This window comes from Crotalus tigris, unplaced genomic scaffold, assembly GCF_016545835.1.
Source record: "Crotalus tigris isolate CLP2741 ecotype Arizona unplaced genomic scaffold, ASM1654583v1 scf7180000018281.3766051976:431988, whole genome shotgun sequence".
NCBI lineage: Eukaryota > Metazoa > Chordata > Lepidosauria > Squamata > Viperidae > Crotalus > Crotalus tigris.
In genome coordinates this window covers 414,642-424,143 of record NW_024096922.1, presented here as the reverse complement: position 1 = coordinate 424,143, position 9,502 = coordinate 414,642, and positions in this window count along the sequence as shown.

Here is a 9,502-nt window from a genome sequence, read left to right as displayed (position 1 = left end):
ATTGAAGGGCCAGGGAGGCCCAGCTAATGCTCAGCCAGAGGTGTTTGCAGCTGGAACACAGAATTTGAGGTGGGGAAACCAAAATAAATCTAATTCAGTTTTGTCCGCACCTTCTCCAGCCTAGTGCCCCCCTCCCTGACACTTGGGACTACAGCTCCCATCATCCCAATGGGCTGGGACTGGTGGAAACTGCAATCTAAGTTCTCTGGAAGCTTTGCAGAAAGCAACATGTCTGGAAATCATAAATGCAGATTTGTAGCCCTCACATTTTTATTTTATTGAGTTATATCCCATCTTTATTATTTTTAAAAATAACTTAAGATACGTTAACCTTTATTGTCATTTTTTACTGTGAGAAACACTGGCCGATGACAAAAATGAAATTCTGTTGCCTGCTCTCAAAAGAAAGTATATATCTACCCATATACATAAATAGCATACATATACACATGCTACATACATACACACACACAAACAACCATACACATATATATTAAGGTAGCGAACACATCTAATATTCCTCCCTCCTCCTATTTTTCTCACAACAACAACCCTCTGAGGTGGGCTGGGCTAAGAGAGAGTGATTGGTCAAAAGTCACTCCAGCCAGCTTTCATGGCTAAGGCAGGACTAGAACACTCCATCTCCTGGTGACTGGCCCAAAGTCATCCGGTTGGCTGTCATGGCTAAGGTGAGATTAGAACCCTCCATCTCCTGGTGACTGGCCCAAAGTTGTCCGGTTGGCTGTCATGGCTAAGGTGGGATTAGAACCCTCCATCTCCTGGTGATTGGCCCAAAGTCATCCGGTTGGCTGTCATGGCTAAGGCGAGATTAGAACCCTCCATCTCCTGGTGATTGGCCCAAAGTCATCTGGTTGGTGTCATGGCTAAGGCGGGACTAGAATTCTCCATCTCCTGATGATTGGCCCAAAGTCATCCGGTTGGTTTCATGGCTAAGGCGGGATTAGAATTCTCCATCTCCTGGTGATTGCCCCAAAGTCATCCGGTTGGCTTCATGGCTAAGGCGGGACTAGAATTCTCCATCTCCTGGTGATTGGCCCAAAGTCATCTGGTTGGCGTCATGGCTAAGGCGGGACTAGAATTCTCCATCTCCTGGTGATTGGCCCAAAGTCATCTGGTTGGCGTCATGGCTAAGGTGGGACTAGAATTCTCCATCTCCTAGTGATTGGCCCAAAGTCATCCGGTTGGCTTCATGGCTAAGGTGGGACTAGAATTCTCCATCTCCTGGTGATTGGCCCAAAGTATCTGGTTGGCTGTCATAGCTAAGGCGGGACTAGAACTCTCCGTCTCCTGGTGATTGGCCCAGTTCTGAATAGGTGAAGGGCTGGTAGTGGGGGACAGCCCACAGGTTGAGGACCCCTGCTTTACAATATTCTCTAGGTGGTTTACAGAAACAGTTAGTATATGGTCCCCAACAATCTGGATCCTCATTTTACTGAACTTGGAAAGATTGAAGGCTGAGCCAACCTTGAGCTGGTCAGAATCAAACTCAGACTGTGGGCAGAATTTGCCTGCAATATAGGCAGTCCTCGACTTACAACGGTTCATCTAGTGACTCTTCAAAGTTACAAAGACACCGAAAAAAGTGACTTATGACCATTTTTCACACTGATGACTGTTGCAGCAGCATCCCCATGGTCACGTGATCAAAATTCAGATGCTTGACAACTGACTCATATTTATGACAGTGGCGGTGTCCCTGCAGTCGTGTGATCCCCTTTTGTGACCTTCCGACAAGCAAAGTCAATGGGGGAAGCCCGATTTGCTTAGCAACCGCGTTACTAACTTAACCACTGCAGTGATTCACTTAACAATTGTGGCAAGTTACTTTAGAAGAATGGATATTTAAAGTTTCTAATTTAGCAGAAATGGCAAAAATTTCTGCTTATTTAAAGGATCATACACAAGAAAGATATATTATTGTATGGAGAAGATGGATAGATTATATTCAGAAGAAGTATGGGACTATAAAGTTTCATTTATTTTATGAGTAAATCCTATAGTAAATGTTTTATAAGAGATTTGTTTATGATGATATAATTTAAGGGGAGTTAAGGGCTAAGTATGATTTTTTTCTTTCTTTTTCTTTTTTCTTTTTTACTGTATATTGTTAACTTTGTTATTAATAACCCTGTACTCTGCTCTGGGAAGTGAGGGTGGGTGGGTGGGTGGGTGGGTAAATAGGTAGATAAAAAGGATAATATAGATAGGGTAACTTATGAGAGAGGTGTTACTTGGGCATTCCCCCTACGCTGTATTTGAGAGGGATGAGAGGGGAGGAAGGTGAAGGGAGGAAGTAGGATGGTAAGAGGAGAAGGGGAGGGGAAGAGAGTAGTGAGGGGAGGAGAGAAAGAGGAGAGAAGTAAGGAAGGTATTAGGGAGGGTGGATGCAGCTTGGGGGGAGGGAGCAAGTGGCACCTATGGTTATGGTTATGATTGTGAATTTATTTTATTTTGCAAAGTGAATTTTGTTGTATAATTATGTTGGATAAATGGAAAAAAAAATAAAAAAAAAACAATTGTGGCAAGCAAGGTCATAAAACAAGGGAAAACTCACTGAACAAATGTTTCATTTAGCAACAAAAATTTTAGACTCACTTTTGTGGTTGTAAGTTGAGGACTTCCTGTACTGCATCCCAACCATTGCATCACCAGTGTGGGAAAAAAGATCATAAAATTGGGTGTGACTCATTTAATAGTTGCTTTGCTTACCAGTGCAGATTGGGGTCATAAGGTGAGGACTATCCATATATGATTACTGAAGCAAGATTAAGTATATGCACAGAGATGGAAAGATTGAACATCGTCCACTATGGAAGAATGTTTGGTGAAGTTGACAAAATCTGCTGAAATGGATAAATTGACTTCTTTGATTAGAGAAAAAGCATTATCTGCATTTATTAGTGACTGGGAGCCTCTTACACAGTCTACATTTTTGCATAAAAATGAAGAAAAAAAATGAACCTGTAATTTATGATGTGAAGATTAGATAGATTACAGGAAGCAGAATAATAGGTGGGAACTTTAAAGAGAGAGTTAAAAATACATTTGTACTTATAGCTGCTGCAAAGAGCATCAGAATCCTCTTTTAACTTTTTTTTCCTCTTTCTTTTATATTTTTCTGCAATTTTTCTTTTTCTTGCACTTTTTGCTAGATAATTTTAATTAAATGTTTTAAGCGTTTTATTAATCAAATCTATATAAAGGCGGTTTCTCTTCATGATTAAAATCATAGCATAGAGATTTTTGTTTCTGTTTTGAATTTTGGAGCTCAAGTTAAAATGTGCCACAGTTACCGTAAGAGCATTAAAATAAATAAATACAGAATAGCCAGGCATTATTTTTCTACCTCGTTGTATACTTGTTCTTTTCTTAGCTACTTATATTAATTTCTGTGGTATCTGAAACAGAACATCCAGATTCAGTCACAGTTTTGTTCCATACAGTATTAATCTTTTGAACTCTCAAGCTTCCTCCTTCCGTTACATATTCAAGATGGACAGTGATTAGTATTTATATGTTACTTAGTACTTTATCTGATATTGGTATTTATATGTTATATGTAAGGGTGTAGGTCTATTCGTAGGGTTTCCTGCCCGAGCAGGGGGTTGGACTAGATGACCTCCAAGGTCCCTTCCAACTTTACTACTATTACTATTACTATTCATATGTTGTATATAGTATGTTTTAAATGTGTATTATGTATGTGTGCACTGAGAGGAAGCAATTAAATTTCATTTTTAATGTGTGCCTTTGTGCCCACGAGAAAAACTGTCAATAAAGGTTATCTAATCTAATCTAATTTTAATATTAATAGTTATTTTAATGTTTTATATTGTCGCTTTTATCTTGCTTTAAGCGAGCTGGATTTGCTCGGTGGTCAGATGGGCAGCATATAAATTGAATAAATAAATAAGGCACAGAGTATTGCGTGTGTCCAACTTAATAATTCCTTCGGTTATGAACTAACTTAAGTTATGAGATAGTATTGGCTTGTGATCATCTAAGAGCCATTTTAAAAGAAGTTTAATTGTCTTAGGATAGAGAATTGAACTAACCCCTATCTGCCTTAAATTATTTATCTGATTTTTTTTTTTTTTAATTCCCAGCCTCTATTTTGGATAAGCTCAGGGCAGTGTACCTACCTGGTATTCCTATTTTCCTTTCAACACAATGAGATGGTTTGAGCAGAGAGACAGTAATTTGCGCAAAACCAGTTTGTGTTTTCTTAAACGTTGGAAGGAATATTCAAGTATCAATGGCAATATAGAAATGACTGAAAAATATGTTATACAGTGCCAAATATGAACATATCCCTCATGCTATTGATGCTTAGAATTTGCAATACTATCAAAGAAAAGGACGAAATTATATGCCAAAGATGTTGGGTATGTGAGATAAGAGAAAATAAAACAAAATTTGACTTAATGAACAAAATGACCCAGGTCTTTTAGCTATTATGGGATGGGGCTATTGTTTCTTAATATCTGAAGACCTTTTTGTGACTACTGTACTGAAATGGCAAAGCATCGCTGATCAGTCATTTTCCAGGTTGAAGACTTTTCCCAATCTAGAACTGAGGAGAAACTTCCTGACAGTCAGAACAATTAACCAGTGGAACAACCTGCCTCCAGAAGTGGTGAATGCTCCAACACTGGAGGTTTTTAAGAAACTGGACAGCCATTTGTCTGAAATGGTGTAGAGTTTCCTGCCTGAGCAGGGGGTTGGACTAGAAGACCTTCAAGGTCCCTTCCATCTCTGTTATTCTGGTATGTTTCAAGGACTATGCACATACTTTAAAACTTAGACAGGACAATATTCATTCATTCTTTCCAACTGACCTAAACTTTATGAAGCCACCTTCCCCAATCAATGATCCTCCACATATATTGGCTTACAAATCATATAATTCTCACCTCAAACAATGTTAGCACATTTCTGTGGTCCCTTTTGGAATAGCAAAAAATAGACTATCTGCCCCTTGTCTCTCAAAACTCATCTCTCCTGATCAAACATTGACTTAATCCTTTCTCTGCCACCCCTAACTGCAATCACACTTAAATGCATATTACCAGTTGATAGTACTACAAGTGGAACAGGCAACCTACACCTACAAACATCAATAGGATAGAACAGTGTTTCTTAATCTTGAAGCTGTGTGGACTTCAACTCCCAGAATTCCCTAATCATTCTCCACCTCAGTGCTGGAGACCAGCAAACTCTGAAAACTTTGGCTTTTATAGAGGTAGTCACACTTGCTGATGATCATTTGATCAAGGGCACTTGATTACTGCATCCAGTTTTGGTCACCATAATGTAAAAAAGATGGTGAGACTCTAGAAAGAATGCACAGAGGAGCAACAAAGATGACTAGGGGACTGGAGGCTAAACATATAAGGAATGGTTGCTGGAATTGGGTATGTCTAGTTTAATGAAGAGAAGGACATGATAGCAGTGTTCCAATATCTCAGGGGCTGCCACAAAGAAGAGGGAGTCAAGCTATTCTCCAAAGTATCTGAAGGCAGGACAAGAACAATGGATGGAAACTAACCAAAGAGAGAAGCAACCTAGAACTAAGAAGAAATTTCCTGACAGTTAGAGCAATTAATCAGTGGAACAACCTGCCTCCAGAAGCGGTGAATGCTCCAACACTGAACGTTTTAAAGAAGAGACTGGACAATCATTTGTCTCAAATGGTATAAGGTTTCCTGCCTGAGCAGGGGGTTGGACTAGAAGACCTCAGAGGTCCCTGCCCACTCTGTCTATTCTATTCTATTCTATTCTATTCTATTCTATTCTATTCTATTCTATTCTATTCTATTCTATTCTATTCTATTCGCAGCACCTGGCTGTTGCTTAATCTGTTCATACCTATGCAAACAATGAAGGTGTACTTAGTTTTGCACACATGGCTTCTTCATTTTGGCTTTCTTTTTTTGTAAAATAAATGACATGGTATAATATGTCATGTGTTATCGTTCACCTGAGGTTGTATATATCTACTTTTAAGAACTGCTAAGGAAAATATGGTTTTTTTCTATGTCCTAATACGTAAAGCCATAGAACTCAGAGGGTATAAAAGTAATCCTTGACTTACAACAGTTTGTTTAATGACCAAAGTTACAATGGCACTGAAAAAAAGTGACATGACCACTTTCACATTTACGACTGTTGTAGCATCCCCATGGTCATGTGATCAAAATTCAGACGCTTGGCAACTGGCATGTATTTATGACGGTTGCAATGTCCCAGGGTCATGTGATCCCCTTTTGCAACCTTCTGACAAAGCAAAGTCAGGGGGGAAGCCGGATTCATTTAACAACCGTGTGACTAACTTAACAATTGCAGTGATTCACTTTGCAATGGTGAAGCAAGGTCGTAAAATGGGGCAAAATTCACTTCGCAAACGTTTCACTCAGCAACATAAATTTTGGGCTCAGTTGTGGTCGTAACCCGAGGACTACCCGTAAATGATGACACAGTGTACTATGTCATGTGTTGGTGTTCATCTGAGGTTGTATTTATCTACTTTTAAGGAAAAGATGGTTTTTACTATGTCCTGATATGTAAAACCATAGAATTCAAAGAGGGTGTACTTTCTTTTTCACATGACTGTATGTATACATGTCTGTACTCAGGTATATGTGTGATATGTGTACATGTCAGTATGTGCATATGGCTATGCATTTTTCTATATGTGCATTTGGGGTGCATTTGGCTGAGCGCCAAAGAACTGAGGCCTTTGAACTCTGGTGCTGGAGAAGACTCCTGCAAGTCCCCTGTACTGCAAGGCGATCAAACCGGTCAGTCCTAGAGGAAATCAACCCCGACTGCTCCTTAGAAGGCCAGATCCTGAAGGTGAAACTCAAGTACTTCAGCCACCTAATGAGAAGGAAGGACTCACTGGAGAAGAGCCTAATGCTGGGAAAGATTGAGGGCAACAAAAGAATGGGATGACAGAGAATGAGGTGGCTGGATGGAGTCACTGAAGCAGTAGGTGTGAGCTTAAAAGGACTCCAGAAGATGGTAGAGGACAGGAAGGCCTGGAGGAATGTTGTCCATGGGGTTGCGATGGGTCGGAAACGACTTCGCAACTAACAACAACAGGGGTGCATTATGCCTTCCCATGCCTGCATTGTAGCAACACTTGGGTTAAAATCTTTCCCCGTCTCCATTGTTGAATTAGTTCAATTTAATGTTTACTAGTACCAAACAATCTTCTTGTGACAATCATGTGGGTGGTGAGAAGGGGGGGGGGATAGAAGCTTTATCTTACATTAGGGATACCCAACCTATGGTCCGTGGCCCAGTCCCGGGCCATGGCTTGTTGGCCATCAGGCCCTGGGAATAGCTGGCGAGCCCCATCCAACTTGCGGTGGCACCGCCACACGGACCCTAGTGGCCCCATTTGCGCATGCGTACAGGTGCCAGTCCATGTGACATGGGTGTGCATGGCCCACTTGCGCATGCACGTGCATGCTAGCAGCACCGTCATGTGCGCATCTGTTTGTGAATGCACACACGACGCCACGCGCATGTACATTTCCCTGCTGCTCCCTTTCCTTCCAGGTTGCCAAGCTGGAAAGATTGGGGAACTCTGTCTTACATCATTTGGAAAGAAGGGGCTCAGAAAAATGCAATACAAGTGTCATATAAAGGTAGTCCTCGACTTACAACCGTTCATTTAGTGACCATTCAAAGTTACAATGGCCCTGAAAAAAGGGACTTATGACCATTTTTCACAGTTGCAACCTTTGCATCATCCCCATGATTATGTGATCAAAATTCAGACGCTTGGCAAATGGCTCGTATTTATGACCATTGCTGGGTTTCAAGGTCATGTGATCCCCTTTTACGACTTTCAGACAAGCAAAGTCCATGGGGAAACCAGATTCTCTTAACAACCGGGTTACTAACTTGTCATCTGCAGTGATTCACTTAACAACTGTGGCAAGAAAGGTTTTAAAATGGGGCAAAACTCACTTAACAAATATCTCACTTAACAACAGAAACTTTGGGCTCCATTGTGGCTGTACGTCAAGGACTATGTGCATATTCATCTTGTTCTAATAAAAGTAGTAATTCTATCTCAGATGTATAAACGTATTTTCTCTTTGAGCCCAAGGCAACCTATAGGGAAATATTTATTCATTTGCATCTTGCCTTTATTATTTTTACAAATAACTCAAGCAGCAAACATATCCAATACACTTTCTGCTTCTTATTAATCACCACAACCATTCCTGTGAGTTGGGCTGGGTTGAGAGAGAGCGTGAATGGCTCAAAGTCCCGCAGCCAGCTTTCATGGGTAAGGTAGGATTAGAACTCAAAGTCTCCTGGTGATAGGTCACAAAAGTCACCCACCAGCTTTCACAGCTAAGGCAGGACTTGAACTCACAGTTTCCTGCTGTCAAAGATGAAACTTTGGCAGCTATGTACCTCTGTGATTCAACTTGTCTTTAAATTAAAAGGGGGGAGGTGTTACTTTCAAGTGGGTTAGATGGAGAAACGAAACTTCTATGATTCAGCTGAAGACCATGAGAGCCTGAAGCCTCTTTAAGGACAGGTGTGGATTTGAAGCAGACAGTTCCCATAACTAAGTGAACTTGCTTATATGGACTACGTAAGACGTTGGGGGTTTGGCTGAGAAAACTATTGTTTAAGTCTATGAATTGGTGTTGGAACCTCAGAGTTAGTTTTGCGTTGACATAACCATGCAATGTATTCAATAAACAGTAAGATTTTCAGAGATGGAAACAACCTGGTGTTTCATTTGGCTTCTCAAGCTGGATGTTGACACCTGCTTTCTAGCCTGGTGCCTTAAACACTAGACCAAACTGACTCTATCCCTACATTTTATCCTCGCAAAATAACCCTGTGCGATAGCCAGAAGTTGGTTGAGTTTATTCATTCTATTTATTTATTTAATAAAAAAATTATACGGGTGCCCAACTCACTCATGGTGACTTGGAGCATCTTACAGAAATAAAATCCCAATACAAAGCCCAATAAACCCCCTGCCCCCTGGCGACAACAATCAAACAAATTACTGCAGGGATATGGACTTAACCTGGATCTCCCTAGACTTAGTCCAATACCTTCCCACTGGAAAAATCCTTGAAGTCTTAGAATCTTTTGCAACGGAATTATAAAATCTGATACAATTCTAAGTGCATTGATGCTGCCACGTAACTTGTTTTCTAAAGAGAGTAATGATGTTTTTGAACATTTATTCTGCTCGGATCCTAGAAAACTGGGTGAGAAATTTTAAGAAGCAACCCGAAGAAAAGCAGATATCCAAACAATCAATTCAGCCCAACGGGTGAAGATCTGAACGCATTCCATGCAAGCCGCTGTCAGTTTTCAGAAGTCCCCGAACTGAATCCAGCCAGTTCATCTTGAGCCAACTTCAAAAGATCTGGACCACAGTTGGCTTCCCCTTATAGTCACGGCATCCCACCATTTTCCCTCCCTACTCTTCAAA